General features: G+C 53.7%; 75 non-coding genes across 75 annotated transcripts; 26 read left to right on the forward strand and 49 right to left on the reverse strand.

Annotated features, from left to right (window-relative positions):
- Positions 1 to 110: 110 nt before the first annotated feature.
- Positions 111 to 183, reverse strand: Trnav-cac (transfer RNA valine (anticodon CAC)). Its single transcript has one exon. It is a non-coding gene; the product is annotated as a tRNA-Val (tRNA).
- A 402-nt stretch (positions 184 to 585) lies between these two features.
- On the forward strand, positions 586 to 657 carry Trnap-agg (transfer RNA proline (anticodon AGG)). The gene has a single exon. It is a non-coding gene; the product is annotated as a tRNA-Pro (tRNA).
- Positions 658 to 909: 252 nt separating this feature from the next.
- On the forward strand, positions 910 to 981 carry Trnap-agg (transfer RNA proline (anticodon AGG)). Its single transcript has one exon. It is a non-coding gene; the product is annotated as a tRNA-Pro (tRNA).
- Positions 982 to 1,175: 194 nt separating this feature from the next.
- On the reverse strand, positions 1,176 to 1,248 carry Trnav-aac (transfer RNA valine (anticodon AAC)). Its single transcript has one exon. It is a non-coding gene; the product is annotated as a tRNA-Val (tRNA).
- A 158-nt stretch (positions 1,249 to 1,406) lies between these two features.
- On the reverse strand, positions 1,407 to 1,479 carry Trnav-cac (transfer RNA valine (anticodon CAC)). Its single transcript has one exon. It is a non-coding gene; the product is annotated as a tRNA-Val (tRNA).
- A 402-nt stretch (positions 1,480 to 1,881) lies between these two features.
- Positions 1,882 to 1,953, forward strand: Trnap-agg (transfer RNA proline (anticodon AGG)). The gene has a single exon. It is a non-coding gene; the product is annotated as a tRNA-Pro (tRNA).
- Positions 1,954 to 2,147: 194 nt separating this feature from the next.
- Trnav-aac (transfer RNA valine (anticodon AAC)) lies at positions 2,148 to 2,220 on the reverse strand. The gene has a single exon. It is a non-coding gene; the product is annotated as a tRNA-Val (tRNA).
- A 158-nt stretch (positions 2,221 to 2,378) lies between these two features.
- Positions 2,379 to 2,451, reverse strand: Trnav-cac (transfer RNA valine (anticodon CAC)). Its single transcript has one exon. It is a non-coding gene; the product is annotated as a tRNA-Val (tRNA).
- Positions 2,452 to 2,853: 402 nt separating this feature from the next.
- Trnap-agg (transfer RNA proline (anticodon AGG)) lies at positions 2,854 to 2,925 on the forward strand. The gene has a single exon. It is a non-coding gene; the product is annotated as a tRNA-Pro (tRNA).
- Positions 2,926 to 3,119: 194 nt separating this feature from the next.
- Trnav-aac (transfer RNA valine (anticodon AAC)) lies at positions 3,120 to 3,192 on the reverse strand. Its single transcript has one exon. It is a non-coding gene; the product is annotated as a tRNA-Val (tRNA).
- A 158-nt stretch (positions 3,193 to 3,350) lies between these two features.
- Positions 3,351 to 3,423, reverse strand: Trnav-cac (transfer RNA valine (anticodon CAC)). The gene has a single exon. It is a non-coding gene; the product is annotated as a tRNA-Val (tRNA).
- Positions 3,424 to 3,825: 402 nt separating this feature from the next.
- Trnap-agg (transfer RNA proline (anticodon AGG)) lies at positions 3,826 to 3,897 on the forward strand. Its single transcript has one exon. It is a non-coding gene; the product is annotated as a tRNA-Pro (tRNA).
- Positions 3,898 to 4,091: 194 nt separating this feature from the next.
- Trnav-aac (transfer RNA valine (anticodon AAC)) lies at positions 4,092 to 4,164 on the reverse strand. Its single transcript has one exon. It is a non-coding gene; the product is annotated as a tRNA-Val (tRNA).
- Positions 4,165 to 4,322: 158 nt separating this feature from the next.
- On the reverse strand, positions 4,323 to 4,395 carry Trnav-cac (transfer RNA valine (anticodon CAC)). Its single transcript has one exon. It is a non-coding gene; the product is annotated as a tRNA-Val (tRNA).
- Positions 4,396 to 4,797: 402 nt separating this feature from the next.
- On the forward strand, positions 4,798 to 4,869 carry Trnap-agg (transfer RNA proline (anticodon AGG)). Its single transcript has one exon. It is a non-coding gene; the product is annotated as a tRNA-Pro (tRNA).
- Positions 4,870 to 5,063: 194 nt separating this feature from the next.
- On the reverse strand, positions 5,064 to 5,136 carry Trnav-aac (transfer RNA valine (anticodon AAC)). The gene has a single exon. It is a non-coding gene; the product is annotated as a tRNA-Val (tRNA).
- Positions 5,137 to 5,294: 158 nt separating this feature from the next.
- Trnav-cac (transfer RNA valine (anticodon CAC)) lies at positions 5,295 to 5,367 on the reverse strand. The gene has a single exon. It is a non-coding gene; the product is annotated as a tRNA-Val (tRNA).
- Positions 5,368 to 5,769: 402 nt separating this feature from the next.
- Trnap-agg (transfer RNA proline (anticodon AGG)) lies at positions 5,770 to 5,841 on the forward strand. Its single transcript has one exon. It is a non-coding gene; the product is annotated as a tRNA-Pro (tRNA).
- Positions 5,842 to 6,093: 252 nt separating this feature from the next.
- Trnap-agg (transfer RNA proline (anticodon AGG)) lies at positions 6,094 to 6,165 on the forward strand. Its single transcript has one exon. It is a non-coding gene; the product is annotated as a tRNA-Pro (tRNA).
- A 194-nt stretch (positions 6,166 to 6,359) lies between these two features.
- On the reverse strand, positions 6,360 to 6,432 carry Trnav-aac (transfer RNA valine (anticodon AAC)). The gene has a single exon. It is a non-coding gene; the product is annotated as a tRNA-Val (tRNA).
- A 158-nt stretch (positions 6,433 to 6,590) lies between these two features.
- On the reverse strand, positions 6,591 to 6,663 carry Trnav-cac (transfer RNA valine (anticodon CAC)). Its single transcript has one exon. It is a non-coding gene; the product is annotated as a tRNA-Val (tRNA).
- A 402-nt stretch (positions 6,664 to 7,065) lies between these two features.
- Trnap-agg (transfer RNA proline (anticodon AGG)) lies at positions 7,066 to 7,137 on the forward strand. Its single transcript has one exon. It is a non-coding gene; the product is annotated as a tRNA-Pro (tRNA).
- A 194-nt stretch (positions 7,138 to 7,331) lies between these two features.
- Trnav-aac (transfer RNA valine (anticodon AAC)) lies at positions 7,332 to 7,404 on the reverse strand. The gene has a single exon. It is a non-coding gene; the product is annotated as a tRNA-Val (tRNA).
- Positions 7,405 to 7,562: 158 nt separating this feature from the next.
- Positions 7,563 to 7,635, reverse strand: Trnav-cac (transfer RNA valine (anticodon CAC)). Its single transcript has one exon. It is a non-coding gene; the product is annotated as a tRNA-Val (tRNA).
- Positions 7,636 to 8,037: 402 nt separating this feature from the next.
- Trnap-agg (transfer RNA proline (anticodon AGG)) lies at positions 8,038 to 8,109 on the forward strand. Its single transcript has one exon. It is a non-coding gene; the product is annotated as a tRNA-Pro (tRNA).
- Positions 8,110 to 8,303: 194 nt separating this feature from the next.
- Positions 8,304 to 8,376, reverse strand: Trnav-aac (transfer RNA valine (anticodon AAC)). The gene has a single exon. It is a non-coding gene; the product is annotated as a tRNA-Val (tRNA).
- Positions 8,377 to 8,534: 158 nt separating this feature from the next.
- On the reverse strand, positions 8,535 to 8,607 carry Trnav-cac (transfer RNA valine (anticodon CAC)). The gene has a single exon. It is a non-coding gene; the product is annotated as a tRNA-Val (tRNA).
- A 402-nt stretch (positions 8,608 to 9,009) lies between these two features.
- On the forward strand, positions 9,010 to 9,081 carry Trnap-agg (transfer RNA proline (anticodon AGG)). Its single transcript has one exon. It is a non-coding gene; the product is annotated as a tRNA-Pro (tRNA).
- A 194-nt stretch (positions 9,082 to 9,275) lies between these two features.
- On the reverse strand, positions 9,276 to 9,348 carry Trnav-aac (transfer RNA valine (anticodon AAC)). Its single transcript has one exon. It is a non-coding gene; the product is annotated as a tRNA-Val (tRNA).
- A 158-nt stretch (positions 9,349 to 9,506) lies between these two features.
- Trnav-cac (transfer RNA valine (anticodon CAC)) lies at positions 9,507 to 9,579 on the reverse strand. The gene has a single exon. It is a non-coding gene; the product is annotated as a tRNA-Val (tRNA).
- Positions 9,580 to 9,981: 402 nt separating this feature from the next.
- Positions 9,982 to 10,053, forward strand: Trnap-agg (transfer RNA proline (anticodon AGG)). Its single transcript has one exon. It is a non-coding gene; the product is annotated as a tRNA-Pro (tRNA).
- A 194-nt stretch (positions 10,054 to 10,247) lies between these two features.
- On the reverse strand, positions 10,248 to 10,320 carry Trnav-aac (transfer RNA valine (anticodon AAC)). The gene has a single exon. It is a non-coding gene; the product is annotated as a tRNA-Val (tRNA).
- Positions 10,321 to 10,478: 158 nt separating this feature from the next.
- Trnav-cac (transfer RNA valine (anticodon CAC)) lies at positions 10,479 to 10,551 on the reverse strand. Its single transcript has one exon. It is a non-coding gene; the product is annotated as a tRNA-Val (tRNA).
- Positions 10,552 to 10,931: 380 nt separating this feature from the next.
- On the forward strand, positions 10,932 to 11,003 carry Trnap-agg (transfer RNA proline (anticodon AGG)). The gene has a single exon. It is a non-coding gene; the product is annotated as a tRNA-Pro (tRNA).
- Positions 11,004 to 11,197: 194 nt separating this feature from the next.
- Positions 11,198 to 11,270, reverse strand: Trnav-aac (transfer RNA valine (anticodon AAC)). The gene has a single exon. It is a non-coding gene; the product is annotated as a tRNA-Val (tRNA).
- A 158-nt stretch (positions 11,271 to 11,428) lies between these two features.
- On the reverse strand, positions 11,429 to 11,501 carry Trnav-cac (transfer RNA valine (anticodon CAC)). Its single transcript has one exon. It is a non-coding gene; the product is annotated as a tRNA-Val (tRNA).
- A 402-nt stretch (positions 11,502 to 11,903) lies between these two features.
- On the forward strand, positions 11,904 to 11,975 carry Trnap-agg (transfer RNA proline (anticodon AGG)). Its single transcript has one exon. It is a non-coding gene; the product is annotated as a tRNA-Pro (tRNA).
- Positions 11,976 to 12,169: 194 nt separating this feature from the next.
- On the reverse strand, positions 12,170 to 12,242 carry Trnav-aac (transfer RNA valine (anticodon AAC)). The gene has a single exon. It is a non-coding gene; the product is annotated as a tRNA-Val (tRNA).
- A 158-nt stretch (positions 12,243 to 12,400) lies between these two features.
- On the reverse strand, positions 12,401 to 12,473 carry Trnav-cac (transfer RNA valine (anticodon CAC)). The gene has a single exon. It is a non-coding gene; the product is annotated as a tRNA-Val (tRNA).
- A 380-nt stretch (positions 12,474 to 12,853) lies between these two features.
- On the forward strand, positions 12,854 to 12,925 carry Trnap-agg (transfer RNA proline (anticodon AGG)). The gene has a single exon. It is a non-coding gene; the product is annotated as a tRNA-Pro (tRNA).
- Positions 12,926 to 13,119: 194 nt separating this feature from the next.
- On the reverse strand, positions 13,120 to 13,192 carry Trnav-aac (transfer RNA valine (anticodon AAC)). Its single transcript has one exon. It is a non-coding gene; the product is annotated as a tRNA-Val (tRNA).
- Positions 13,193 to 13,350: 158 nt separating this feature from the next.
- Positions 13,351 to 13,423, reverse strand: Trnav-cac (transfer RNA valine (anticodon CAC)). The gene has a single exon. It is a non-coding gene; the product is annotated as a tRNA-Val (tRNA).
- Positions 13,424 to 13,825: 402 nt separating this feature from the next.
- Positions 13,826 to 13,897, forward strand: Trnap-agg (transfer RNA proline (anticodon AGG)). Its single transcript has one exon. It is a non-coding gene; the product is annotated as a tRNA-Pro (tRNA).
- Positions 13,898 to 14,091: 194 nt separating this feature from the next.
- Positions 14,092 to 14,164, reverse strand: Trnav-aac (transfer RNA valine (anticodon AAC)). The gene has a single exon. It is a non-coding gene; the product is annotated as a tRNA-Val (tRNA).
- Positions 14,165 to 14,322: 158 nt separating this feature from the next.
- Positions 14,323 to 14,395, reverse strand: Trnav-cac (transfer RNA valine (anticodon CAC)). The gene has a single exon. It is a non-coding gene; the product is annotated as a tRNA-Val (tRNA).
- A 402-nt stretch (positions 14,396 to 14,797) lies between these two features.
- On the forward strand, positions 14,798 to 14,869 carry Trnap-agg (transfer RNA proline (anticodon AGG)). The gene has a single exon. It is a non-coding gene; the product is annotated as a tRNA-Pro (tRNA).
- Positions 14,870 to 15,063: 194 nt separating this feature from the next.
- Positions 15,064 to 15,136, reverse strand: Trnav-aac (transfer RNA valine (anticodon AAC)). The gene has a single exon. It is a non-coding gene; the product is annotated as a tRNA-Val (tRNA).
- Positions 15,137 to 15,294: 158 nt separating this feature from the next.
- Trnav-cac (transfer RNA valine (anticodon CAC)) lies at positions 15,295 to 15,367 on the reverse strand. The gene has a single exon. It is a non-coding gene; the product is annotated as a tRNA-Val (tRNA).
- A 402-nt stretch (positions 15,368 to 15,769) lies between these two features.
- On the forward strand, positions 15,770 to 15,841 carry Trnap-agg (transfer RNA proline (anticodon AGG)). Its single transcript has one exon. It is a non-coding gene; the product is annotated as a tRNA-Pro (tRNA).
- A 194-nt stretch (positions 15,842 to 16,035) lies between these two features.
- Positions 16,036 to 16,108, reverse strand: Trnav-aac (transfer RNA valine (anticodon AAC)). The gene has a single exon. It is a non-coding gene; the product is annotated as a tRNA-Val (tRNA).
- Positions 16,109 to 16,266: 158 nt separating this feature from the next.
- Trnav-cac (transfer RNA valine (anticodon CAC)) lies at positions 16,267 to 16,339 on the reverse strand. Its single transcript has one exon. It is a non-coding gene; the product is annotated as a tRNA-Val (tRNA).
- Positions 16,340 to 16,741: 402 nt separating this feature from the next.
- Positions 16,742 to 16,813, forward strand: Trnap-agg (transfer RNA proline (anticodon AGG)). The gene has a single exon. It is a non-coding gene; the product is annotated as a tRNA-Pro (tRNA).
- Positions 16,814 to 17,007: 194 nt separating this feature from the next.
- On the reverse strand, positions 17,008 to 17,080 carry Trnav-aac (transfer RNA valine (anticodon AAC)). The gene has a single exon. It is a non-coding gene; the product is annotated as a tRNA-Val (tRNA).
- A 158-nt stretch (positions 17,081 to 17,238) lies between these two features.
- Trnav-cac (transfer RNA valine (anticodon CAC)) lies at positions 17,239 to 17,311 on the reverse strand. The gene has a single exon. It is a non-coding gene; the product is annotated as a tRNA-Val (tRNA).
- A 402-nt stretch (positions 17,312 to 17,713) lies between these two features.
- Trnap-agg (transfer RNA proline (anticodon AGG)) lies at positions 17,714 to 17,785 on the forward strand. The gene has a single exon. It is a non-coding gene; the product is annotated as a tRNA-Pro (tRNA).
- A 194-nt stretch (positions 17,786 to 17,979) lies between these two features.
- On the reverse strand, positions 17,980 to 18,052 carry Trnav-aac (transfer RNA valine (anticodon AAC)). Its single transcript has one exon. It is a non-coding gene; the product is annotated as a tRNA-Val (tRNA).
- Positions 18,053 to 18,210: 158 nt separating this feature from the next.
- On the reverse strand, positions 18,211 to 18,283 carry Trnav-cac (transfer RNA valine (anticodon CAC)). The gene has a single exon. It is a non-coding gene; the product is annotated as a tRNA-Val (tRNA).
- A 402-nt stretch (positions 18,284 to 18,685) lies between these two features.
- Trnap-agg (transfer RNA proline (anticodon AGG)) lies at positions 18,686 to 18,757 on the forward strand. The gene has a single exon. It is a non-coding gene; the product is annotated as a tRNA-Pro (tRNA).
- A 194-nt stretch (positions 18,758 to 18,951) lies between these two features.
- Positions 18,952 to 19,024, reverse strand: Trnav-aac (transfer RNA valine (anticodon AAC)). Its single transcript has one exon. It is a non-coding gene; the product is annotated as a tRNA-Val (tRNA).
- A 158-nt stretch (positions 19,025 to 19,182) lies between these two features.
- Trnav-cac (transfer RNA valine (anticodon CAC)) lies at positions 19,183 to 19,255 on the reverse strand. The gene has a single exon. It is a non-coding gene; the product is annotated as a tRNA-Val (tRNA).
- A 402-nt stretch (positions 19,256 to 19,657) lies between these two features.
- Trnap-agg (transfer RNA proline (anticodon AGG)) lies at positions 19,658 to 19,729 on the forward strand. The gene has a single exon. It is a non-coding gene; the product is annotated as a tRNA-Pro (tRNA).
- Positions 19,730 to 19,923: 194 nt separating this feature from the next.
- Positions 19,924 to 19,996, reverse strand: Trnav-aac (transfer RNA valine (anticodon AAC)). Its single transcript has one exon. It is a non-coding gene; the product is annotated as a tRNA-Val (tRNA).
- A 158-nt stretch (positions 19,997 to 20,154) lies between these two features.
- Trnav-cac (transfer RNA valine (anticodon CAC)) lies at positions 20,155 to 20,227 on the reverse strand. The gene has a single exon. It is a non-coding gene; the product is annotated as a tRNA-Val (tRNA).
- Positions 20,228 to 20,629: 402 nt separating this feature from the next.
- On the forward strand, positions 20,630 to 20,701 carry Trnap-agg (transfer RNA proline (anticodon AGG)). The gene has a single exon. It is a non-coding gene; the product is annotated as a tRNA-Pro (tRNA).
- Positions 20,702 to 20,895: 194 nt separating this feature from the next.
- Trnav-aac (transfer RNA valine (anticodon AAC)) lies at positions 20,896 to 20,968 on the reverse strand. The gene has a single exon. It is a non-coding gene; the product is annotated as a tRNA-Val (tRNA).
- Positions 20,969 to 21,126: 158 nt separating this feature from the next.
- Trnav-cac (transfer RNA valine (anticodon CAC)) lies at positions 21,127 to 21,199 on the reverse strand. The gene has a single exon. It is a non-coding gene; the product is annotated as a tRNA-Val (tRNA).
- A 402-nt stretch (positions 21,200 to 21,601) lies between these two features.
- On the forward strand, positions 21,602 to 21,673 carry Trnap-agg (transfer RNA proline (anticodon AGG)). The gene has a single exon. It is a non-coding gene; the product is annotated as a tRNA-Pro (tRNA).
- Positions 21,674 to 21,867: 194 nt separating this feature from the next.
- On the reverse strand, positions 21,868 to 21,940 carry Trnav-aac (transfer RNA valine (anticodon AAC)). The gene has a single exon. It is a non-coding gene; the product is annotated as a tRNA-Val (tRNA).
- Positions 21,941 to 22,098: 158 nt separating this feature from the next.
- Positions 22,099 to 22,171, reverse strand: Trnav-cac (transfer RNA valine (anticodon CAC)). Its single transcript has one exon. It is a non-coding gene; the product is annotated as a tRNA-Val (tRNA).
- Positions 22,172 to 22,573: 402 nt separating this feature from the next.
- Positions 22,574 to 22,645, forward strand: Trnap-agg (transfer RNA proline (anticodon AGG)). Its single transcript has one exon. It is a non-coding gene; the product is annotated as a tRNA-Pro (tRNA).
- A 194-nt stretch (positions 22,646 to 22,839) lies between these two features.
- Trnav-aac (transfer RNA valine (anticodon AAC)) lies at positions 22,840 to 22,912 on the reverse strand. Its single transcript has one exon. It is a non-coding gene; the product is annotated as a tRNA-Val (tRNA).
- Positions 22,913 to 23,070: 158 nt separating this feature from the next.
- On the reverse strand, positions 23,071 to 23,143 carry Trnav-cac (transfer RNA valine (anticodon CAC)). Its single transcript has one exon. It is a non-coding gene; the product is annotated as a tRNA-Val (tRNA).
- A 402-nt stretch (positions 23,144 to 23,545) lies between these two features.
- Trnap-agg (transfer RNA proline (anticodon AGG)) lies at positions 23,546 to 23,617 on the forward strand. Its single transcript has one exon. It is a non-coding gene; the product is annotated as a tRNA-Pro (tRNA).
- Positions 23,618 to 23,811: 194 nt separating this feature from the next.
- Positions 23,812 to 23,884, reverse strand: Trnav-aac (transfer RNA valine (anticodon AAC)). Its single transcript has one exon. It is a non-coding gene; the product is annotated as a tRNA-Val (tRNA).
- Positions 23,885 to 24,042: 158 nt separating this feature from the next.
- Positions 24,043 to 24,115, reverse strand: Trnav-cac (transfer RNA valine (anticodon CAC)). The gene has a single exon. It is a non-coding gene; the product is annotated as a tRNA-Val (tRNA).
- Between the last annotated feature and the right edge of the window lie 226 nt (positions 24,116 to 24,341).

A 24,341-nucleotide genomic window follows, 5' to 3' on the forward strand; every position in this document is an offset into this window, starting at 1 on the left:
CGTAACTAAAAAATTCAATAAATGTGGTACTTGCAGAACGAAGGGATATGCAGCAGATCCACACACGACGTGGCTCATTGGAGGACAATACGACATAGGCAGGAAAATACTGTTCCCGCCCGGGATCGAACCGTGGACCTTCTGCGTGTGAAGCAGACGTGATAACCGCTACACTACGGAAACGACGGACCCGAGGAGTCCATCCTTGTTCACTCGAACTTGCCTCAGACTTTCTCTCGTCCGCGAATGCACACACGACAGTTCTTTTGTCAGCCTGGAACCCATCACAGCCGAGGGCTCAAGAAGTCTTCGGGTTGCTCGAGAGGGTGTCTGCCGTAGCACCCCTAACGAGATAGCGGCGTTTCGCGCAGTCGTTATTGCAAGTCATATCAGCAAAAGCAATCACTTTCTCAGCAGCAGGCAGTGCGAGCCCAGCGGCAGCTCTACATGAAGGTACCAATAGCCCAGGAAGGCCGCCGACCGCGGGAATTCGCGCCGCCCCCATCCCGCCAGCGTACACGAGACTTCCAGGGCACCCTGGACGACATCGAGGGACTGGAATATTTGGCATTCGCCGTGTCACAGGGCTCGTTGGTCTAGGGGTATGATTCCTGCTTAGGGTGCAGGAGGTCCCGGGTTCAAATCCCGGACGAGCCCTAGCGTTTTGTGCAAACTGATCGCGGCGTTTCGCGCAGTCGTTATTGCAAGTCATATCAGCAAAAGCAATCACTTTCTCAGCAGCAGGCAGTGCGAGCCCAGCGGCAGCTCTACATGAAGGTACCAATAGCCCAGGAAGGCCGCCGACCGCGGGAATTCGCGCCGCCCCCATCCCGCCAGCGTACACGAGACTTCCAGGGCACCCTGGACGACATCGAGGGACTGGAATATTTGGCATTCGCCGTGTCACAGGGCTCGTTGGTCTAGGGGTATGATTCCTGCTTAGGGTGCAGGAGGTCCCGGGTTCAAATCCCGGACGAGCCCTAGCGTTTTGTGCAAACTGATCGCACGTCAGTGGCTGAGTCAGCGCAAAAAGCTCGCCGTCAATATCAAATGAATTTCTTATTCGATGTGAGCAATTGGCACTCGGGTCCGACGCGTGAAGGCGATTACGAAGGTTTCGGGTACAGATGGTAGCAGATGCAGGTTAGTACGTCTTGCTTAAAGTGATGAAAAAGTGTTTCCGCCCGGGATCGAACGGGGGACCTTCTGCGTGTTAGGCAGACGTGATAACCGCTACACCACGGAAACTGCTTGTGTGCACCTTACTTCACAGACAACTTGTAGTGATGTTGCCATCGTAACTAAAAAATTCAATAAATGTGGTACTTGCAAAACGAAGGGATATGCAGCAGATCCACACACGACGTGGCTCATTGGAGGACAATACGACATAGGCAGGAAAATACTGTTCCCGCCCGGGATCGAACCGGGGACCTTCTGCGTGTGAAGCAGACGTGATAACCGCTCCACTACGGAAACGACGGACCCGAGGAGTCCATCCTTGTTCACTCGAACTTGCCTCAGACTTTCTCTCGTCCGCGAATGCACACACGACAGTTCTTTTGTCAGCCTGGAACCCATCACAGCCGAGGGCTCAAGAAGTCTTCGGGGTGCTCGAGAGGGTGTCTGCCGTAGCACCCCTAACGAGATAGCGGCGTTTCGCGCAGTCGTTATTGCAAGTCATATCAGCAAAAGCAATCACTTTCTCAGCAGCAGGCAGTGCGAGCCCAGCGGCAGCTCTACATGAAGGTACCAATAGCCCAGGAAGGCCGCCGACCGCGGGAATTCGCGCCGCCCCCATCCCGCCAGCGTACACGAGACTTCCAGGGCACCCTGGACGACATCGAGGGACTTGAATATTTGGCATTCGCCGTGTCGCAGGGCTCGTTGGTCTAGGGGTATGATTCCTGCTTAGGGTGCAGGAGGTCCCGGGTTCAAATCCCGGACGAGCCCTAGCGTTTTGTGCAAACTGATCGCACGTCAGTGGCTGAGTCAGCGCAAAAAGCTCGCCGTCAATATCAAATGAATTTCTTATTCGATGTGAGCAATTGGCACTCGGGTCCGACGCGTGAAGGCGATTACGAAGGTTTCGGGTACAGATGGTAGCAGATGCAGGTTAGTACGTCTTGCTTAAAGTGATGAAAAAGTGTTTCCGCCCGGGATCGAACCGGGGACCTTCTGCGTGTTAGGCAGACGTGATAACCGCTACACCACGGAAACTGCTTTTGTGCACCTTACTTCACAGACAACTTGTAGTGATGTTGCCATCGTAACTAAAAAATTCAATAAATGTGGTACTTGCAAAACGAAGGGATATGCAGCAGATCCACACACGACGTGACTCATTGGAGGACAATACGACATAGGCAGGAAAATACTGTTCCCGCCCGGGATCGAACCGGGGACCTTCTGCGTGTGAAGCAGACGTGATAACCGCTCCACTACGGAAACGACGGACCCGAGGAGTCCATCCTTGTTCACTCGAACTTGCCTCAGACTTTCTCTCGTCCGCGAATGCACACACGACAGTTCTTTTGTCAGCCTGGAACCCATCACAGCCGAGGGCTCAAGAAGTCTTCGGGGTGCTCGAGAGGGTGTCTGCCGTAGCACCCCTAACGAGATAGCGGCGTTTCGCGCAGTCGTTATTGCAAGTCATATCAGCAAAAGCAATCACTTTCTCAGCAGCAGGCAGTGCGAGCCCAGCGGCAGCTCTACATGAAGGTACCAATAGCCCAGGAAGGCCGCCGACCGCGGGAATTCGCGCCGCCCCCATCCCGCCAGCGTACACGAGACTTCCAGGGCACCCTGGACGACATCGAGGGACTTGAATATTTGGCATTCGCCGTGTCGCAGGGCTCGTTGGTCTAGGGGTATGATTCCTGCTTAGGGTGCCGGAGGTCCCGGGTTCAAATCCCGGACGAGCCCTAGCGTTTTGTGCAAACTGATCGCACGTCAGTGGCTGAGTCAGCGCAAAAAGCTCGCCGTCAATATCAAATGAATTTCTTATTCGATGTGAGCAATTGGCACTCGGGTCCGACGCGTGAAGGCGATTACGAAGGTTTCGGGTACAGATGGTAGCAGATGCGGGTTAGTACGTCTTGCTTAAAGTGATGAAAAAGTGTTTCCGCCCGGGATCGAACCGGGGACCTTCTGCGTGTTAGGCAGACGTGATAACCGCTACACCACGGAAACTGCTTGTGTGCACCTTACTTCACAGACAACTTGTAGTGATGTTGCCATCGTAACTAAAAAATTCAATAAATGTGGTACTTGCAAAACGAAGGGATATGCAGCAGATCCACACACGACGTGGCTCATTGGAGGACAATACGACATAGGCAGGAAAATACTGTTCCCGCCCGGGATCGAACCGGGGACCTTCTGCGTGTGAAGCAGACGTGATAACCGCTCCACTACGGAAACGACGGACCCGAGGAGTCCATCCTTGTTCACTCGAACTTGCCTCAGACTTTCTCTCGTCCGCGAATGCACACACGACAGTTCTTTTGTCAGCCTGGAACCCATCACAGCCGAGGGCTCAAGAAGTCTTCGGGGTGCTCGAGAGGGTGTCTGCCGTAGCACCCCTAACGAGATAGCGGCGTTTCGCGCAGTCGTTATTGCAAGTCATATCAGCAAAAGCAATCACTTTCTCAGCAGCAGGCAGTGCGAGCCCAGCGGCAGCTCTACATGAAGGTACCAATAGCCCAGGAAGGCCGCCGACCGCGGGAATTCGCGCCGCCCCCATCCCGCCAGCGTACACGAGACTTCCAGGGCACCCTGGACGACATCGAGGGACTTGAATATTTGGCATTCGCCGTGTCGCAGGGCTCGTTGGTCTAGGGGTATGATTCCTGCTTAGGGTGCAGGAGGTCCCGGGTTCAAATCCCGGACGAGCCCTAGCGTTTTGTGCAAACTGATCGCACGTCAGTGGCTGAGTCAGCGCAAAAAGCTCGCCGTCAATATCAAATGAATTTCTTATTCGATGTGAGCAATTGGCACTCGGGTCCGACGCGTGAAGGCGATTACGAAGGTTTCGGGTACAGATGGTAGCAGATGCAGGTTAGTACGTCTTGCTTAAAGTGATGAAAAAGTGTTTCCGCCCGGGATCGAACCGGGGACCTTCTGCGTGTTAGGCAGACGTGATAACCGCTACACCACGGAAACTGCTTTTGTGCACCTTACTTCACAGACAACTTGTAGTGATGTTGCCATCGTAACTAAAAAATTCAATAAATGTGGTACTTGCAAAACGAAGGGATATGCAGCAGATCCACACACGACGTGGCTCATTGGAGGACAATACGACATAGGCAGGAAAATACTGTTCCCGCCCGGGATCGAACCGGGGACCTTCTGCGTGTGAAGCAGACGTGATAACCGCTCCACTACGGAAACGACGGACCCGAGGAGTCCATCCTTGTTCACTCGAACTTGCCTCAGACTTTCTCTCGTCCGCGAATGCACACACGACAGTTCTTTTGTCAGCCTGGAACCCATCACAGCCGAGGGCTCAAGAAGTCTTCGGGGTGCTCGAGAGGGTGTCTGCCGTAGCACCCCTAACGAGATAGCGGCATTTCGCGCAGTCGTTATTGCAAGTCATATCAGCAAAAGCAATCACTTTCTCAGCAGCAGGCAGTGCGAGCCCAGCGGCAGCTCTACATGAAGGTACCAATAGCCCAGGAAGGCCGCCGACCGCGGGAATTCGCGCCGCCCCCATCCCGCCAGCGTACACGAGACTTCCAGGGCACCCTGGACGACATCGAGGGACTGGAATATTTGGCATTCGCCGTGTCACAGGGCTCGTTGGTCTAGGGGTATGATTCCTGCTTAGGGTGCCGGAGGTCCCGGGTTCAAATCCCGGACGAGCCCTAGCGTTTTGTGCAAACTGATCGCACGTCAGTGGCTGAGTCAGCGCAAAAAGCTCGCCGTCAATATAAAATGAATTTCTTATTCGATGTGAGCAATTGGCACTCGGGTCCGACGCGTGAAGGCGATTACGAAGGTTTCGGGTACAGATGGTAGCAGATGCGGGTTAGTACGTCTTGCTTAAAGTGATGAAAAAGTGTTTCCGCCCGGGATCGAACCGGGGACCTTCTGCGTGTTAGGCAGACGTGATAACCGCTACACCACGGAAACTGCTTGTGTGCACCTTACTTCACAGACAACTTGTAGTGATGTTGCCATCGTAACTAAAAAATTCAATAAATGTGGTACTTGCAGAACGAAGGGATATGCAGCAGATCCACACACGACGTGGCTCATTGGAGGACAATACGACATAGGCAGGAAAATACTGTTCCCGCCCGGGATCGAACCGTGGACCTTCTGCGTGTGAAGCAGACGTGATAACCGCTACACTACGGAAACGACGGACCCGAGGAGTCCATCCTTGTTCACTCGAACTTGCCTCAGACTTTCTCTCGTCCGCGAATGCACACACGACAGTTCTTTTGTCAGCCTGGAACCCATCACAGCCGAGGGCTCAAGAAGTCTTCGGGTTGCTCGAGAGGGTGTCTGCCGTAGCACCCCTAACGAGATAGCGGCGTTTCGCGCAGTCGTTATTGCAAGTCATATCAGCAAAAGCAATCACTTTCTCAGCAGCAGGCAGTGCGAGCCCAGCGGCAGCTCTACATGAAGGTACCAATAGCCCAGGAAGGCCGCCGACCGCGGGAATTCGCGCCGCCCCCATCCCGCCAGCGTACACGAGACTTCCAGGGCACCCTGGACGACATCGAGGGACTGGAATATTTGGCATTCGCCGTGTCACAGGGCTCGTTGGTCTAGGGGTACGATTCCTGCTTAGGGTGCAGGAGGTCCCGGGTTCAAATCCCGGACGAGCCCTAGCGTTTTGTGCAAACTGATCGCGGCGTTTCGCGCAGTCGTTATTGCAAGTCATATCAGCAAAAGCAATCACTTTCTCAGCAGCAGGCAGTGCGAGCCCAGCGGCAGCTCTACATGAAGGTACCAATAGCCCAGGAAGGCCGCCGACCGCGGGAATTCGCGCCGCCCCCATCCCGCCAGCGTACACGAGACTTCCAGGGCACCCTGGACGACATCGAGGGACTGGAATATTTGGCATTCGCCGTGTCACAGGGCTCGTTGGTCTAGGGGTATGATTCCTGCTTAGGGTGCAGGAGGTCCCGGGTTCAAATCCCGGACGAGCCCTAGCGTTTTGTGCAAACTGATCGCACGTCAGTGGCTGAGTCAGCGCAAAAAGCTCGCCGTCAATATCAAATGAATTTCTTATTCGATGTGAGCAATTGGCACTCGGGTCCGACGCGTGAAGGCGATTACGAAGGTTTCGGGTACAGATGGTAGCAGATGCAGGTTAGTACGTCTTGCTTAAAGTGATGAAAAAGTGTTTCCGCCCGGGATCGAACCGGGGACCTTCTGCGTGTTAGGCAGACGTGATAACCGCTACACCACGGAAACTGCTTGTGTGCACCTTACTTCACAGACAACTTGTAGTGATGTTGCCATCGTAACTAAAAAATTCAATAAATGTGGTACTTGCAGAACGAAGGGATATGCAGCAGATCCACACACGACGTGGCTCATTGGAGGACAATACGACATAGGCAGGAAAATACTGTTCCCGCCCGGGATCGAACCGTGGACCTTCTGCGTGTGAAGCAGACGTGATAACCGCTACACTACGGAAACGACGGACCCGAGGAGTCCATCCTTGTTCACTCGAACTTGCCTCAGACTTTCTCTCGTCCGCGAATGCACACACGACAGTTCTTTTGTCAGCCTGGAACCCATCACAGCCGAGGGCTCAAGAAGTCTTCGGGTTGCTCGAGAGGGTGTCTGCCGTAGCACCCCTAACGAGATAGCGGCGTTTCGCGCAGTCGTTATTGCAAGTCATATCAGCAAAAGCAATCACTTTCTCAGCAGCAGGCAGTGCGAGCCCAGCGGCAGCTCTACATGAAGGTACCAATAGCCCAGGAAGGCCGCCGACCGCGGGAATTCGCGCCGCCCCCATCCCGCCAGCGTACACGAGACTTCCAGGGCACCCTGGACGACATCGAGGGACTGGAATATTTGGCATTCGCCGTGTCACAGGGCTCGTTGGTCTAGGGGTATGATTCCTGCTTAGGGTGCAGGAGGTCCCGGGTTCAAATCCCGGACGAGCCCTAGCGTTTTGTGCAAACTGATCGCACGTCAGTGGCTGAGTCAGCGCAAAAAGCTCGCCGTCAATATCAAATGAATTTCTTATTCGATGTGAGCAATTGGCACTCGGGTCCGACGCGTGAAGGCGATTACGAAGGTTTCGGGTACAGATGGTAGCAGATGCAGGTTAGTACGTCTTGCTTAAAGTGATGAAAAAGTGTTTCCGCCCGGGATCGAACCGGGGACCTTCTGCGTGTTAGGCAGACGTGATAACCGCTACACCACGGAAACTGCTTGTGTGCACCTTACTTCACAGACAACTTGTAGTGATGTTGCCATCGTAACTAAAAAATTCAATAAATGTGGTACTTGCAAAACGAAGGGATATGCAGCAGATCCACACACGACGTGGCTCATTGGAGGACAATACGACATAGGCAGGAAAATACTGTTCCCGCCCGGGATCGAACCGGGGACCTTCTGCGTGTGAAGCAGACGTGATAACCGCTACACTACGGAAACGACGGACCCGAGGAGTCCATCCTTGTTCACTCGAACTTGCCTCAGACTTTCTCTCGTCCGCGAATGCACACACGACAGTTCTTTTGTCAGCCTGGAACCCATCACAGCCGAGGGCTCAAGAAGTCTTCGGGTTGCTCGAGAGGGTGTCTGCCGTAGCACCCCTAACGAGATAGCGGCGTTTCGCGCAGTCGTTATTGCAAGTCATATCAGCAAAAGCAATCACTTTCTCAGCAGCAGGCAGTGCGAGCCCAGCGGCAGCTCTACATGAAGGTACCAATAGCCCAGGAAGGCCGCCGACCGCGGGAATTCGCGCCGCCCCCATCCCGCCAGCGTACACGAGACTTCCAGGGCACCCTGGACGACATCGAGGGACTGGAATATTTGGCATTCGCCGTGTCACAGGGCTCGTTGGTCTAGGGGTATGATTCCTGCTTAGGGTGCAGGAGGTCCCGGGTTCAAATCCCGGACGAGCCCTAGCGTTTTGTGCAAACTGATCGCACGTCAGTGGCTGAGTCAGCGCAAAAAGCTCGCCGTCAATATCAAATGAATTTCTTATTCGATGTGAGCAATTGGCACTCGGGTCCGACGCGTGAAGGCGATTACGAAGGTTTCGGGTACAGATGGTAGCAGATGCAGGTTAGTACGTCTTGCTTAAAGTGATGAAAAAGTGTTTCCGCCCGGGATCGAACCGGGGACCTTCTGCGTGTTAGGCAGACGTGATAACCGCTACACCACGGAAACTGCTTGTGTGCACCTTACTTCACAGACAACTTGTAGTGATGTTGCCATCGTAACTAAAAAATTCAATAAATGTGGTACTTGCAGAACGAAGGGATATGCAGCAGATCCACACACGACGTGGCTCATTGGAGGACAATACGACATAGGCAGGAAAATACTGTTCCCGCCCGGGATCGAACCGTGGACCTTCTGCGTGTGAAGCAGACGTGATAACCGCTACACTACGGAAACGACGGACCCGAGGAGTCCATCCTTGTTCACTCGAACTTGCCTCAGACTTTCTCTCGTCCGCGAATGCACACACGACAGTTCTTTTGTCAGCCTGGAACCCATCACAGCCGAGGGCTCAAGAAGTCTTCGGGTTGCTCGAGAGGGTGTCTGCCGTAGCACCCCTAACGAGATAGCGGCGTTTCGCGCAGTCGTTATTGCAAGTCATATCAGCAAAAGCAATCACTTTCTCAGCAGCAGGCAGTGCGAGCCCAGCGGCAGCTCTACATGAAGGTACCAATAGCCCAGGAAGGCCGCCGACCGCGGGAATTCGCGCCGCCCCCATCCCGCCAGCGTACACGAGACTTCCAGGGCACCCTGGACGACATCGAGGGACTGGAATATTTGGCATTCGCCGTGTCACAGGGCTCGTTGGTCTAGGGGTATGATTCCTGCTTAGGGTGCAGGAGGTCCCGGGTTCAAATCCCGGACGAGCCCTAGCGTTTTGTGCAAACTGATCGCACGTCAGTGGCTGAGTCAGCGCAAAAAGCTCGCCGTCAATATCAAATGAATTTCTTATTCGATGTGAGCAATTGGCACTCGGGTCCGACGCGTGAAGGCGATTACGAAGGTTTCGGGTACAGATGGTAGCAGATGCAGGTTAGTACGTCTTGCTTAAAGTGATGAAAAAGTGTTTCCGCCCGGGATCGAACCGGGGACCTTCTGCGTGTTAGGCAGACGTGATAACCGCTACACCACGGAAACTGCTTGTGTGCACCTTACTTCACAGACAACTTGTAGTGATGTTGCCATCGTAACTAAAAAATTCAATAAATGTGGTACTTGCAGAACGAAGGGATATGCAGCAGATCCACACACGACGTGGCTCATTGGAGGACAATACGACATAGGCAGGAAAATACTGTTCCCGCCCGGGATCGAACCGTGGACCTTCTGCGTGTGAAGCAGACGTGATAACCGCTACACTACGGAAACGACGGACCCGAGGAGTCCATCCTTGTTCACTCGAACTTGCCTCAGACTTTCTCTCGTCCGCGAATGCACACACGACAGTTCTTTTGTCAGCCTGGAACCCATCACAGCCGAGGGCTCAAGAAGTCTTCGGGTTGCTCGAGAGGGTGTCTGCCGTAGCACCCCTAACGAGATAGCGGCGTTTCGCGCAGTCGTTATTGCAAGTCATATCAGCAAAAGCAATCACTTTCTCAGCAGCAGGCAGTGCGAGCCCAGCGGCAGCTCTACATGAAGGTACCAATAGCCCAGGAAGGCCGCCGACCGCGGGAATTCGCGCCGCCCCCATCCCGCCAGCGTACACGAGACTTCCAGGGCACCCTGGACGACATCGAGGGACTGGAATATTTGGCATTCGCCGTGTCACAGGGCTCGTTGGTCTAGGGGTATGATTCCTGCTTAGGGTGCAGGAGGTCCCGGGTTCAAATCCCGGACGAGCCCTAGCGTTTTGTGCAAACTGATCGCACGTCAGTGGCTGAGTCAGCGCAAAAAGCTCGCCGTCAATATCAAATGAATTTCTTATTCGATGTGAGCAATTGGCACTCGGGTCCGACGCGTGAAGGCGATTACGAAGGTTTCGGGTACAGATGGTAGCAGATGCAGGTTAGTACGTCTTGCTTAAAGTGATGAAAAAGTGTTTCCGCCCGGGATCGAACCGGGGACCTTCTGCGTGTTAGGCAGACGTGATAACCGCTACACCACGGAAACTGCTTGTGTGCACCTTACTTCACAGACAACTTGTAGTGATGTTGCCATCGTAACTAAAAAATTCAATAAATGTGGTACTTGCAGAACGAAGGGATATGCAGCAGATCCACACACGACGTGGCTCATTGGAGGACAATACGACATAGGCAGGAAAATACTGTTCCCGCCCGGGATCGAACCGTGGACCTTCTGCGTGTGAAGCAGACGTGATAACCGCTACACTACGGAAACGACGGACCCGAGGAGTCCATCCTTGTTCACTCGAACTTGCCTCAGACTTTCTCTCGTCCGCGAATGCACACACGACAGTTCTTTTGTCAGCCTGGAACCCATCACAGCCGAGGGCTCAAGAAGTCTTCGGGTTGCTCGAGAGGGTGTCTGCCGTAGCACCCCTAACGAGATAGCGGCGTTTCGCGCAGTCGTTATTGCAAGTCATATCAGCAAAAGCAATCACTTTCTCAGCAGCAGGCAGTGCGAGCCCAGCGGCAGCTCTACATGAAGGTACCAATAGCCCAGGAAGGCCGCCCCCATCCCGCCAGCGTACACGAGACTTCCAGGGCACCCTGGACGACATCGAGGGACTGGAATATTTGGCATTCGCCGTGTCACAGGGCTCGTTGGTCTAGGGGTATGATTCCTGCTTAGGGTGCAGGAGGTCCCGGGTTCAAATCCCGGACGAGCCCTAGCGTTTTGTGCAAACTGATCGCACGTCAGTGGCTGAGTCAGCGCAAAAAGCTCGCCGTCAATATCAAATGAATTTCTTATTCGATGTGAGCAATTGGCACTCGGGTCCGACGCGTGAAGGCGATTACGAAGGTTTCGGGTACAGATGGTAGCAGATGCAGGTTAGTACGTCTTGCTTAAAGTGATGAAAAAGTGTTTCCGCCCGGGATCGAACCGGGGACCTTCTGCGTGTTAGGCAGACGTGATAACCGCTACACCACGGAAACTGCTTGTGTGCACCTTACTTCACAGACAACTTGTAGTGATGTTGCCATCGTAACTAAAAAATTCAATAAATGTGGTACTTGCAAAACGAAGGGATATGCAGCAGATCCACACACGACGTGGCTCATTGGAGGACAATACGACATAGGCAGGAAAATACTGTTCCCGCCCGGGATCGAACCGTGGACCTTCTGCGTGTGAAGCAGACGTGATAACCGCTACACTACGGAAACGACGGACCCGAGGAGTCCATCCTTGTTCACTCGAACTTGCCTCAGACTTTCTCTCGTCCGCGAATGCACACACGACAGTTCTTTTGTCAGCCTGGAACCCATCACAGCCGAGGGCTCAAGAAGTCTTCGGGTTGCTCGAGAGGGTGTCTGCCGTAGCACCCCTAACGAGATAGCGGCGTTTCGCGCAGTCGTTATTGCAAGTCATATCAGCAAAAGCAATCACTTTCTCAGCAGCAGGCAGTGCGAGCCCAGCGGCAGCTCTACATGAAGGTACCAATAGCCCAGGAAGGCCGCCGACCGCGGGAATTCGCGCCGCCCCCATCCCGCCAGCGTACACGAGACTTCCAGGGCACCCTGGACGACATCGAGGGACTGGAATATTTGGCATTCGCCGTGTCACAGGGCTCGTTGGTCTAGGGGTATGATTCCTGCTTAGGGTGCAGGAGGTCCCGGGTTCAAATCCCGGACGAGCCCTAGCGTTTTGTGCAAACTGATCGCACGTCAGTGGCTGAGTCAGCGCAAAAAGCTCGCCGTCAATATCAAATGAATTTCTTATTCGATGTGAGCAATTGGCACTCGGGTCCGACGCGTGAAGGCGATTACGAAGGTTTCGGGTACAGATGGTAGCAGATGCAGGTTAGTACGTCTTGCTTAAAGTGATGAAAAAGTGTTTCCGCCCGGGATCGAACCGGGGACCTTCTGCGTGTTAGGCAGACGTGATAACCGCTACACCACGGAAACTGCTTGTGTGCACCTTACTTCACAGACAACTTGTAGTGATGTTGCCATCGTAACTAAAAAATTCAATAAATGTGGTACTTGCAGAACGAAGGGATATGCAGCAGATCCACACACGACGTGGCTCATTGGAGGACAATACGACATAGGCAGGAAAGTACTGTTCCCGCCCGGGATCGAACCGTGGACCTTCTGCGTGTGAAGCAGACGTGATAACCGCTACACTACGGAAACGACGGACCCGAGGAGTCCATCCTTGTTCACTCGAACTTGCCTCAGACTTTCTCTCGTCCGCGAATGCACACACGACAGTTCTTTTGTCAGCCTGGAACCCATCACAGCCGAGGGCTCAAGAAGTCTTCGGGTTGCTCGAGAGGGTGTCTGCCGTAGCACCCCTAACGAGATAGCGGCGTTTCGCGCAGTCGTTATTGCAAGTCATATCAGCAAAAGCAATCACTTTCTCAGCAGCAGGCAGTGCGAGCCCAGCGGCAGCTCTACATGAAGGTACCAATAGCCCAGGAAGGCCGCCCCCATCCCGCCAGCGTACACGAGACTTCCAGGGCACCCTGGACGACATCGAGGGACTGGAATATTTGGCATTCGCCGTGTCACAGGGCTCGTTGGTCTAGGGGTATGATTCCTGCTTAGGGTGCAGGAGGTCCCGGGTTCAAATCCCGGACGAGCCCTAGCGTTTTGTGCAAACTGATCGCACGTCAGTGGCTGAGTCAGCGCAAAAAGCTCGCCGTCAATATCAAATGAATTTCTTATTCGATGTGAGCAATTGGCACTCGGGTCCGACGCGTGAAGGCGATTACGAAGGTTTCGGGTACAGATGGTAGCAGATGCAGGTTAGTACGTCTTGCTTAAAGTGATGAAAAAGTGTTTCCGCCCGGGATCGAACCGGGGACCTTCTGCGTGTTAGGCAGACGTGATAACCGCTACACCACGGAAACTGCTTGTGTGCACCTTACTTCACAGACAACTTGTAGTGATGTTGCCATCGTAACTAAAAAATTCAATAAATGTGGTACTTGCAAAACGAAGGGATATGCAGCAGATCCACACACGACGTGGCTCATTGGAGGACAATACGACATAGGCAGGAAAATACTGTTCCCGCCCGGGATCGAACCGTGGACCTTCTGCGTGTGAAGCAGACGTGATAACCGCTACACTACGGAAACGACGGACCCGAGGAGTCCATCCTTGTTCACTCGAACTTGCCTCAGACTTTCTCTCGTCCGCGAATGCACACACGACAGTTCTTTTGTCAGCCTGGAACCCATCACAGCCGAGGGCTCAAGAAGTCTTCGGGTTGCTCGAGAGGGTGTCTGCCGTAGCACCCCTAACGAGATAGCGGCGTTTCGCGCAGTCGTTATTGCAAGTCATATCAGCAAAAGCAATCACTTTCTCAGCAGCAGGCAGTGCGAGCCCAGCGGCAGCTCTACATGAAGGTACCAATAGCCCAGGAAGGCCGCCGACCGCGGGAATTCGCGCCGCCCCCATCCCGCCAGCGTACACGAGACTTCCAGGGCACCCTGGACGACATCGAGGGACTGGAATATTTGGCATTCGCCGTGTCACAGGGCTCGTTGGTCTAGGGGTATGATTCCTGCTTAGGGTGCAGGAGGTCCCGGGTTCAAATCCCGGACGAGCCCTAGCGTTTTGTGCAAACTGATCGCACGTCAGTGGCTGAGTCAGCGCAAAAAGCTCGCCGTCAATATCAAATGAATTTCTTATTCGATGTGAGCAATTGGCACTCGGGTCCGACGCGTGAAGGCGATTACGAAGGTTTCGGGTACAGATGGTAGCAGATGCAGGTTAGTACGTCTTGCTTAAAGTGATGAAAAAGTGTTTCCGCCCGGGATCGAACCGGGGACCTTCTGCGTGTTAGGCAGACGTGATAACCGCTACACCACGGAAACTGCTTGTGTGCACCTTACTTCACAGACAACTTGTAGTGATGTTGCCATCGTAACTAAAAAATTCAATAAATGTGGTACTTGCAAAACGAAGGGATATGCAGCAGATCCACACACGACGTGGCTCATTGGAGGACAATACGACATAGGCAGGAAAATACTGTTCCCGCCCGGGATCGAACCGGGGACCTTCTGCGTGTGAAGCAGACGTGATAACCGCTCCACTACGGAAACGACGGACCCGAGGAGTCCATCCTTGTTCACTCGAACTTGCCTCAGACTTTCTCTCGTCCGCGAATGCACACACGACAGTTCTTTTGTCAGCCTGGAACCCATCACAGCCGAGGGCTCAAGAAGTCTTCGGGGTGCTCGAGAGGGTGTCTGCCGTAGCACCCCTAACGAGATAGCGGCGTTTCGCGCAGTCGTTATTGCAAGTCATATCAGCAAAAGCAATCACTTTCTCAGCAGCAGGCAGTGCGAGCCCAGCGGCAGCTCTACATGAAGGTACCAATAGCCCAGGAAGGCCGCCGACCGCGGGAATTCGCGCCGCCCCCATCCCGCCAGCGTACACGAGACTTCCAGGGCACCCTGGACGACATCGAGGGACTTGAATATTTGGCATTCGCAGTGCCACAGGGCTCGTTGGTCTAGGGGTATGATTCCTGCTTAGGGTGCAGGAGGTCCCGGGTTCAAATCCCGGACGAGCCCTAGCGTTTTGTGCAAACTGATCGCACGTCAGTGGCTGAGTCAGCGCAAAAAGCTCGCCGTCAATATCAAATGAATTTCTTATTCGATGTGAGCAATTGGCACTCGGGTCCGACGCGTGAAGGCGATTACGAAGGTTTCGGGTACAGATGGTAGCAGATGCAGGTTAGTACGTCTTGCTTAAAGTGATGAAAAAGTGTTTCCGCCCGGGATCGAACCGGGGACCTTCTGCGTGTTAGGCAGACGTGATAACCGCTACACCACGGAAACTGCTTGTGTGCTCCTTACTTCACAGACAACTTGTAGTGATGTTGCCATCGTAACTAAAAAATTCAATAAATGTGGTACTTGCAAAACGAAGGGATATGCAGCAGATCCACACACGACGTGGCTCATTGGAGGACAATACGACATAGGCAGGAAAATACTGTTCCCGCCCGGGATCGAACCGGGGACCTTCTGCGTGTGAAGCAGACGTGATAACCGCTCCACTACGGAAACGACGGACCCGAGGAGTCCATCCTTGTTCACTCGAACTTGCCTCAGACTTTCTTTCGTCCGCGAATGCACACACGACAGTTCTTTTGTCAGCCTGGAACCCATCACAGCCGAGGGCTCAAGAAGTCTTCGGGGTGCTCGAGAGGGTGTCTGCCGTAGCACCCCTAACGAGATAGCGGCGTTTCGCGCAGTCGTTATTGCAAGTCATATCAGCAAAAGCAATCACTTTCTCAGCAGCAGGCAGTGCGAGCCCAGCGGCAGCTCTACATGAAGGTACCAATAGCCCAGGAAGGCCGCCGACCGCGGGAATTCGCGCCGCCCCCATCCCGCCAGCGTACACGAGACTTCCAGGGCACCCTGGACGACATCGAGGGACTTGAATATTTGGCATTCGCAGTGCCACAGGGCTCGTTGGTCTAGGGGTATGATTCCTGCTTAGGGTGCAGGAGGTCCCGGGTTCAAATCCCGGACGAGCCCTAGCGTTTTGTGCAAACTGATCGCACGTCAGTGGCTGAGTCAGCGCAAAAAGCTCGCCGTCAATATCAAATGAATTTCTTATTCGATGTGAGCAATTGGCACTCGGGTCCGACGCGTGAAGGCGATTACGAAGGTTTCGGGTACAGATGGTAGCAGATGCAGGTTAGTACGTCTTGCTTAAAGTGATGAAAAAGTGTTTCCGCCCGGGATCGAACCGGGGACCTTCTGCGTGTTAGGCAGACGTGATAACCGCTACACCACGGAAACTGCTTGTGTGCTCCTTACTTCACAGACAACTTGTAGTGATGTTGCCATCGTAACTAAAAAATTCAATAAATGTGGTACTTGCAAAACGAAGGGATATGCAGCAGATCCACACACGACGTGGCTCATTGGAGGACAATACGACATAGGCAGGAAAATACTGTTCCCGCCCGGGATCGAACCGGGGACCTTCTGCGTGTGAAGCAGACGTGATAACCGCTCCACTACGGAAACGACGGACCCGAGGAGTCCATCCTTGTTCACTCGAACTTGCCTCAGACTTTCTTTCGTCCGCGAATGCACACACGACAGTTCTTTTGTCAGCCTGGAACCCATCACAGCCGAGGGCTCAAGAAGTCTTCGGGGTGCTCGAGAGGGTGTCTGCCGTAGCACCCCTAACGAGATAGCGGCGTTTCGCGCAGTCGTTATTGCAAGTCATATCAGCAAAAGCAATCACTTTCTCAGCAGCAGGCAGTGCGAGCCCAGCGGCAGCTCTACATGAAGGTACCAATAGCCCAGGAAGGCCGCCGACCGCGGGAATTCGCGCCGCCCCCATCCCGCCAGCGTACACGACACTTCCAGGGCACCCTAGACGACATCGAAGGACTGGAATATTTGGCATTCGCTGTGTCACAGGGCTCGTTGGTCTAGGGGTATCATTCCTGCTTAGGGTGCAGGAGGTCCCGGGTTCAAATCCCGGACGAGCCCCAGCGTTTTGTGCAAACTGATCGCACGTCAGTGGCTGAGTCAGCGCAAAAAGCTCGCCGTCAATATCAAATGAATTTCTTATTCGATGTGAGCAATTGGCACTCGGGTCCGACGCGTGAAGGCGATTACGAAGGTTTCGGGTACAGATGGTAGCAGATGCAGGTTAGTACGTCTTGCTTAAAGTGATGAAAAAGTGTTTCCGCCCGGGATCGAACCGGGGACCTTCTGCGTGTTAGGCAGACGTGATAACCGCTACACCACGGAAACTGCTTGTGTGCTCCTTACTTCACAGACAACTTGTAGTGATGTTGCCATCGTAACTAAAAAATTCAATAAATGTGGTACTTGCAAAACGAAGGGATATGCAGCAGATCCACACACGACGTGGCTCATTGGAGGACAATACGACATAGGCAGGAAAATACTGTTCCCGCCCGGGATCGAACCGGGGACCTTCTGCGTGTGAAGCAGACGTGATAACCGCTCCACTACGGAAACGACGGACCCGATGAGTCCATCCTTGTTCACTCGAACTTGCCTCAGACTTTCTCTCGTCCGCGAATGCACACACGACAGTTCTTTTGTCAGCCTGGAACCCATCACAGCCGAGGGCTCAAGAAGTCTTCGGGGTGCTCGAGAGGGTGTCTGCCGTAGCACCCCTAACGAGATAGCGGCGTTTCGCGCAGTCGTTATTGCAAGTCATATCAGCAAAAGCAATCACTTTCTCAGCAGCAGGCAGTGCGAGCCCAGCGGCAGCTCTACATGAAGGTACCAATAGCCCAGGAAGGCCGCCGACCGCGGGAATTCGCGCAGCCCCCATCCCGCCAGCGTACACGACACTTCCAGGGCACCCTAGACGACATCGAAGGACTGGAATATTTGGCATTCGCTGTGTCACAGGGCTCGTTGGTCTAGGGGTATCATTCCTGCTTAGGGTGCAGGAGGTCCCGGGTTCAAATCCCGGACGAGCCCCAGCGTTTTGTGCAAACTGATCGCACGTCAGTGGCTGAGTCAGCGCAAAAAGCTCGCCGTCAATATCAAATGAATTTCTTATTCGATGTGAGCAATTGGCACTCGGGTCCGACGCGTGAAGGCGATTACGAAGGTTTCGGGTACAGATGGTAGCAGATGCAGGTTAGTACGTCTTGCTTAAAGTGATGAAAAAGTGTTTCCGCCCGGGATCGAACCGGGGACCTTCTGCGTGTTAGGCAGACGTGATAACCGCTACACCACGGAAACTGCTTGTGTGCACCTTACTTCACAGACAACTTGTAGTGATGTTGCCATCGTAACTAAAAAATTCAATAAATGTGGTACTTGCAGAACGAAGGGATATGCAGCAGATCCACACACGACGTGGCTCATTGGAGGACAATACGACATAGGCAGGAAAATACTGTTCCCGCCCGGGATCGAACCGGGGACCTTCTGCGTGTGAAGCAGACGTGATAACCGCTCCACTACGGAAACGACGGACCCGAGGAGTCCATCCTTGTTCACTCGAACTTGCCTCAGACTTTCTCTCGTCCGCGAATGCACACACGACAGTTCTTTTGTCAGCCTGGAACCCATCACAGCCGAGGGCTCAAGAAGTCTTCGGGGTGCTCGAGAGGGTGTCTGCCGTAGCACCCCTAACGAGATAGCGGCGTTTCGCGCAGTCGTTATTGCAAGTCATATCAGCAAAAGCAATCACTTTCTCAGCAGCAGGCAGTGCGAGCCCAGCGGCAGCTCTACATGAAGGTACCAATAGCCCAGGAAGGCCGCCGACCGCGGGAATTCGCGCCGCCCCCATCCCGCCAGCGTACACGAGACTTCCAGGGCACCCTGGACGACATCGAGGGACTTGAATATTTGGCATTCGCAGTGCCACAGGGCTCGTTGGTCTAGGGGTATGATTCCTGCTTAGGGTGCAGGAGGTCCCGGGTTCAAATCCCGGACGAGCCCTAGCGTTTTGTGCAAACTGATCGCACGTCAGTGGCTGAGTCAGCGCAAAAAGCTCGCCGTCAATATCAAATGAATTTCTTATTCGATGTGAGCAATTGGCACTCGGGTCCGACGCGTGAAGGCGATTACGAAGGTTTCGGGTACAGATGGTAGCAGATGCAGGTTAGTACGTCTTGCTTAAAGTGATGAAAAAGTGTTTCCGCCCGGGATCGAACCGGGGACCTTCTGCGTGTTAGGCAGACGTGATAACCGCTACACCACGGAAACTGCTTGTGTGCACCTTACTTCACAGACAACTTGTAGTGATGTTGCCATCGTAACTAAAAAATTCAATAAATGTGGTACTTGCAGAACGAAGGGATATGCAGCAGATCCACACACGACGTGGCTCATTGGAGGACAATACGACATAGGCAGGAAAATACTGTTCCCGCCCGGGATCGAACCGTGGACCTTCTGCGTGTGAAGCAGACGTGATAACCGCTACACTACGGAAACGACGGACCCGAGGAGTCCATCCTTGTTCACTCGAACTTGCCTCAGACTTTCTCTCGTCCGCGAATGCACACACGACAGTTCTTTTGTCAGCCTGGAACCCATCACAGCCGAGGGCTCAAGAAGTCTTCGGGTTGCTCGAGAGGGTGTCTGCCGTAGCACCCCTAACGAGATAGCGGCGTTTCGCGCAGTCGTTATTGCAAGTCATATCAGCAAAAGCAATCACTTTCTCAGCAGCAGGCAGTGCGAGCCCAGCGGCAGCTCTACATGAAGGTACCAATAGCCCAGGAAGGCCGCCGACCGCGGGAATTCGCGCCGCCCCCATCCCGCCAGCGTACACGAGACTTCCAGGGCACCCTGGACGACATCGAGGGACTGGAATATTTGGCATTCGCCGTGTCACAGGGCTCGTTGGTCTAGGGGTATGATTCCTGCTTAGGGTGCAGGAGGTCCCGGGTTCAAATCCCGGACGAGCCCTAGCGTTTTGTGCAAACTGATCGCACGTCAGTGGCTGAGTCAGCGCAAAAAGCTCGCCGTCAATATCAAATGAATTTCTTATTCGATGTGAGCAATTGGCACTCGGGTCCGACGCGTGAAGGCGATTACGAAGGTTTCGGGTACAGATGGTAGCAGATGCAGGTTAGTACGTCTTGCTTAAAGTGATGAAAAAGTGTTTCCGCCCGGGATCGAACCGGGGACCTTCTGCGTGTTAGGCAGACGTGATAACCGCTACACCACGGAAACTGCTTGTGTGCACCTTACTTCACAGACAACTTGTAGTGATGTTGCCATCGTAACTAAAAAATTCAATAAATGTGGTACTTGCAAAACGAAGGGATATGCAGCAGATCCACACACGACGTGGCTCATTGGAGGACAATACGACATAGGCAGGAAAATACTGTTCCCGCCCGGGATCGAACCGGGGACCTTCTGCGTGTGAAGCAGACGTGATAACCGCTCCACTACGGAAACGACGGACCCGAGGAGTCCATCCTTGTTCACTCGAACTTGCCTCAGACTTTCTCTCGTCCGCGAATGCACACACGACAGTTCTTTTGTCAGCCTGGAACCCATCACAGCCGAGGGCTCAAGAAGTCTTCGGGGTGCTCGAGAGGGTGTCTGCCGTAGCACCCCTAACGAGATAGCGGCGTTTCGCGCAGTCGTTATTGCAAGTCATATCAGCAAAAGCAATCACTTTCTCAGCAGCAGGCAGTGCGAGCCCAGCGGCAGCTCTACATGAAGGTACCAATAGCCCAGGAAGGCCGCCGACCGCGGGAATTCGCGCCGCCCCCATCCCGCCAGCGTACACGAGACTTCCAGGGCACCCTGGACGACATCGAGGGACTTGAATATTTGGCATTCGCAGTGCCACAGGGCTCGTTGGTCTAGGGGTATGATTCCTGCTTAGGGTGCAGGAGGTCCCGGGTTCAAATCCCGGACGAGCCCTAGCGTTTTGTGCAAACTGATCGCACGTCAGTGGCTGAGTCAGCGCAAAAAGCTCGCCGTCAATATCAAATGAATTTCTTATTCGATGTGAGCAATTGGCACTCGGGTCCGACGCGTGAAGGCGATTACGAAGGTTTCGGGTACAGATGGTAGCAGATGCAGGTTAGTACGTCTTGCTTAAAGTGATGAAAAAGTGTTTCCGCCCGGGATCGAACCGGGGACCTTCTGCGTGTTAGGCAGACGTGATAACCGCTACACCACGGAAACTGCTTGTGTGCTCCTTACTTCACAGACAACTTGTAGTGATGTTGCCATCGTAACTAAAAAATTCAATAAATGTGGTACTTGCAAAACGAAGGGATATGCAGCAGATCCACACACGACGTGGCTCATTGGAGGACAATACGACATAGGCAGGAAAATACTGTTCCCGCCCGGGATCGAACCGGGGACCTTCTGCGTGTGAAGCAGACGTGATAACCGCTCCACTACGGAAACGACGGACCCGAGGAGTCCATCCTTGTTCACTCGAACTTGCCTCAGACTTTCTTTCGTCCGCGAATGCACACACGACAGTTCTTTTGTCAGCCTGGAACCCATCACAGCCGAGGGCTCAAGAAGTCTTCGGGGTGCTCGAGAGGGTGTCTGCCGTAGCACCCCTAACGAGATAGCGGCGTTTCGCGCAGTCGTTATTGCAAGTCATATCAGCAAAAGCAATCACTTTCTCAGCAGCAGGCAGTGCGAGCCCAGCGGCAGCTCTACATGAAGGTACCAATAGCCCAGGAAGGCCGCCGACCGCGGGAATTCGCGCCGCCCCCATCCCGCCAGCGTACACGACACTTCCAGGGCACCCTAGACGACATCGAAGGACTGGAATATTTGGCATTCGCTGTGTCACAGGGCTCGTTGGTCTAGGGGTATCATTCCTGCTTAGGGTGCAGGAGGTCCCGGGTTCAAATCCCGGACGAGCCCCAGCGTTTTGTGCAAACTGATCGCACGTCAGTGGCTGAGTCAGCGCAAAAAGCTCGCCGTCAATATCAAATGAATTTCTTATTCGATGTGAGCAATTGGCACTCGGGTCCGACGCGTGAAGGCGATTACGAAGGTTTCGGGTACAGATGGTAGCAGATGCAGGTTAGTACGTCTTGCTTAAAGTGATGAAAAAGTGTTTCCGCCCGGGATCGAACCGGGGACCTTCTGCGTGTTAGGCAGACGTGATAACCGCTACACCACGGAAACTGCTTGTGTGCACCTTACTTCACAGACAACTTGTAGTGATGTTGCCATCGTAACTAAAAAATTCAATAAATGTGGTACTTGCAGAACGAAGGGATATGCAGCAGATCCACACACGACGTGGCTCATTGGAGGACAATACGACATAGGCAGGAAAATACTGTTCCCGCCCGGGATCGAACCGTGGACCTTCTGCGTGTGAAGCAGACGTGATAACCGCTACACTACGGAAACGACGGACCCGAGGAGTCCATCCTTGTTCACTCGAACTTGCCTCAGACTTTCTCTCGTCCGCGAATGCACACACGACAGTTCTTTTGTCAGCCTGGAACCCATCACAGCCGAGGGCTCAAGAAGTCTTCGGGTTGCTCGAGAGGGTGTCTGCCGTAGCACCCCTAACGAGATAGCGGCGTTTCGCGCAGTCGTTATTGCAAGTCATATCAGCAAAAGCAATCACTTTCTCAGCAGCAGGCAGTGCGAGCCCAGCGGCAGCTCTACATGAAGGTACCAATAGCCCAGGAAGGCCGCCGACCGCGGGAATTCGCGCCGCCCCCATCCCGCCAGCGTACACGAGACTTCCAGGGCACCCTGGACGACATCGAGGGACTGGAATATTTGGCATTCGCCGTGTCACAGGGCTCGTTGGTCTAGGGGTATGATTCCTGCTTAGGGTGCAGGAGGTCCCGGGTTCAAATCCCGGACGAGCCCTAGCGTTTTGTGCAAACTGATCGCACGTCAGTGGCTGAGTCAGCGCAAAAAGCTCGCCGTCAATATCAAATGAATTTCTTATTCGATGTGAGCAATTGGCACTCGGGTCCGACGCGTGAAGGCGATTACGAAGGTTTCGGGTACAGATGGTAGCAGATGCAGGTTAGTACGTCTTGCTTAAAGTGATGAAAAAGTGTTTCCGCCCGGGATCGAACCGGGGACCTTCTGCGTGTTAGGCAGACGTGATAACCGCTACACCACGGAAACTGCTTGTGTGCACCTTACTTCACAGACAACTTGTAGTGATGTTGCCATCGTAACTAAAAAATTCAATAAATGTGGTACTTGCAAAACGAAGGGATATGCAGCAGATCCACACACGACGTGGCTCATTGGAGGACAATACGACATAGGCAGGAAAATACTGTTCCCGCCCGGGATCGAACCGGGGACCTTCTGCGTGTGAAGCAGACGTGATAACCGCTCCACTACGGAAACGACGGACCCGAGGAGTCCATCCTTGTTCACTCGAACTTGCCTCAGACTTTCTCTCGTCCGCGAATGCACACACGACAGTTCTTTTGTCAGCCTGGAACCCATCACAGCCGAGGGCTCAAGAAGTCTTCGGGGTGCTCGAGAGGGTGTCTGCCGTAGCACCCCTAACGAGATAGCGGCGTTTCGCGCAGTCGTTATTGCAAGTCATATCAGCAAAAGCAATCACTTTCTCAGCAGCAGGCAGTGCGAGCCCAGCGGCAGCTCTACATGAAGGTACCAATAGCCCAGGAAGGCCGCCGACCGCGGGAATTCGCGCCGCCCCCATCCCGCCAGCGTACACGAGACTTCCAGGGCACCCTGGACGACATCGAGGGACTTGAATATTTGGCATTCGCAGTGCCACAGGGCTCGTTGGTCTAGGGGTATGATTCCTGCTTAGGGTGCAGGAGGTCCCGGGTTCAAATCCCGGACGAGCCCTAGCGTTTTGTGCAAACTGATCGCACGTCAGTGGCTGAGTCAGCGCAAAAAGCTCGCCGTCAATATCAAATGAATTTCTTATTCGATGTGAGCAATTGGCACTCGGGTCCGACGCGTGAAGGCGATTACGAAGGTTTCGGGTACAGATGGTAGCAGATGCAGGTTAGTACGTCTTGCTTAAAGTGATGAAAAAGTGTTTCCGCCCGGGATCGAACCGGGGACCTTCTGCGTGTTAGGCAGACGTGATAACCGCTACACCACGGAAACTGCTTGTGTGCTCCTTACTTCACAGACAACTTGTAGTGATGTTGCCATCGTAACTAAAAAATTCAATAAATGTGGTACTTGCAAAACGAAGGGATATGCAGCAGATCCACACACGACGTGGCTCATTGGAGGACAATACGACATAGGCAGGAAAATACTGTTCCCGCCCGGGATCGAACCGGGGACCTTCTGCGTGTGAAGCAGACGTGATAACCGCTCCACTACGGAAACGACGGACCCGAGGAGTCCATCCTTGTTCACTCGAACTTGCCTCAGACTTTCTTTCGTCCGCGAATGCACACACGACAGTTCTTTTGTCAGCCTGGAACCCATCACAGCCGAGGGCTCAAGAAGTCTTCGGGGTGCTCGAGAGGGTGTCTGCCGTAGCACCCCTAACGAGATAGCGGCGTTTCGCGCAGTCGTTATTGCAAGTCATATCAGCAAAAGCAATCACTTT

This window comes from Schistocerca serialis, chromosome 2 (genome assembly GCF_023864345.2).
Source record: "Schistocerca serialis cubense isolate TAMUIC-IGC-003099 chromosome 2, iqSchSeri2.2, whole genome shotgun sequence".
Taxonomy (NCBI): domain Eukaryota; kingdom Metazoa; phylum Arthropoda; class Insecta; order Orthoptera; family Acrididae; genus Schistocerca; species Schistocerca serialis.